This window comes from Oryza brachyantha, chromosome 7, assembly GCF_000231095.2.
Source record: "Oryza brachyantha chromosome 7, ObraRS2, whole genome shotgun sequence".
NCBI lineage: Eukaryota > Viridiplantae > Streptophyta > Magnoliopsida > Poales > Poaceae > Oryza > Oryza brachyantha.
In genome coordinates this window covers 5,219,378-5,221,683 of record NC_023169.2, presented here as the reverse complement: position 1 = coordinate 5,221,683, position 2,306 = coordinate 5,219,378, and positions in this window count along the sequence as shown.

Here is a 2,306-nt window from a genome sequence, read left to right as displayed (position 1 = left end):
AGGTGTAATACTATTAATGTACTAAAGCATTACAATAGTTTAGGATCATATCCTACCTTAATACATTCCCGAACTTGCAAAACTAGTATGAGATCTCCAAACAGCACTATGTGAAATTCCTTGAATTTCATTATGGATCCAGCAATCGTATGGCCATGCTACGAAAGATATGCTATTCAGAGTCGGGATGCTTGATTTAACCTGGTGGGAACTAAAGAAAGCATAATAAAGAAAAAAATTCAAGAGTGACTAAATCATATCAATGATGGATGTTGACGCCGAGAAGAGTCAACATGTGAACACCGGATGACTATAGGAATCTCTATGTCAACGCTCTTGATTTCTTGATACTAAAATAGATTTCCATGATAAAATTGAATGCAGGTTCTTTATTCATGATGCTTCTCTTTCCTATCGTGCCATTTGCTAAGGTTTCTTGGTGAATCTTTCCGGCCGATATCCCATTTTCATTTTTATCGCCCTGAATTTTCCTACATTTCCTCTCAAAGGAAAGTGGCTTTGCAACAGAAAAATTAGCATGTCTCTTGGTCCAGTAGGTTCACACTATTTATCACTTATGTATTGTGATGGTTTGGGTCACCTATTTCACAATGTAAATAAGAGCTTATTCGATCTTTACTTCCATTGAGGTTGAGGTACTTAAATTGGGTGCAGTCATGCCCTATATTTTATGGTAGACGTATAAATGTAGAAATTCTAGATAGATTAACTAATGTTTTTTTTCCATCAACTAGTAGCAAAATTGATTAATGAGGATTAACTGTCACAACTTTCTTGAAAAGATTTGGAGGATTTCCGCTATTGTCATTGATGGCATCTCCAGACAGATTGATTATTCATTAAAAAATACAGTAAATTTATATAAAGACAAGACATACATATTGTTTTCTAACCTAGCGATACATGATGCAGATCCTATTATCCTGTAAGTAGTGGATGCATGGGAGTTCATGCTGGATCAATTAATGGTTACCAAATCTGCAAGAGAAATGTTTAGAACATGCAAATTGATCTATGTTTAATGCGCGGACCCTAGCCTAAGAGCGAAGCTTGCTCGCTGCGTTTCTGGTGGGCCTAGCTGCAGGCTGGACAAATCATGCAGGCTACCAAGCAACAATTAATTGCATCCACTCATGTGAGCCAAACTTCAGGCAACCAAAATCAGCTATAGGGATCTCTACGCCAAGGCTCTTGATTTCTCCATAGTAAAATGGATTTCCCTGCTGAAATTGAATGCAGATTCTTTATTCATGATGCTTCTCTTTCCTACTGTGCCATTTGCTAAGGCTTCTTGGTGAATCTTCTTGACCGATATGCCATTTTCATTTTTATCGCCCTAAATTTTCCTACATTTCCCCTCAAATGAAACTGGCTTTGCAACAGAAAAATGAGCATGTGTCTTGGTGCTATTTATCACTTATGTGTTGTGATGCTTTGGGTCACCTATTTCACAATGTAAATAAGATGCTTTCGATCTGTACTTCCATTGAGGTTGAGAGGCACTTAAATTGGGTGCAGTCATGCAGACATGACCCTATCATTTATGGGAGACGTATAAATGTAGAGACTCTAGACAGATTAACTAATGTTTTTCCCATCCTTTTGGAGAAAGACTAATAGCAAGATTGATTAGCGAGGATTAACTGTCACAACTTTGTTGAAAATACTTGCAGGATTTCCCCTATTGTCATTGATGTCATCTCTAGATAGATTGATTTTTCATAAAAGAGTGAAGTGCACCAGCGGTTTCTAAACTTGTGTGCATGTGTCATCTAGGCCCCTGAACTTTTAAAATGCATTTTTAGATCTCCGAACTTGTCCGGGGGTGTCATATAGGTCCAAACAGGCTCCGACCTGCTCCATCCGCTGACGAAAAGGGAGAGAAAAGAATAAGGAGGAGAGAGATATACTAACATGTGAGGAGAGAGATATTATGACATGTGGGACTCACATGACACCACCAACACGTAGGCGCCACCTTGGCATGACATGTCAGCGGATGGAGCGGGTCCGAGCCCGTTTGGACCTATATGACACCCCCGGACAAGTTCAGGGATCTAAAAATGCATTTTGAGAGTTTAAGGACCTAGATAACACATCTACACAAGTTTAGGGACCGCTGGTGTACTTCACTGCAGTGAAGTTTATAAAAAGACAAGACACACATGATGCTTTCTAACCTAGCGATGCATAATGTAGATCCTGTTAATCCTGTAAGTAGTGGATGTACGGGGGAATCATGCTCGATCAATGGTTAACAAATCTGCAAGATAAATGTTTATAAC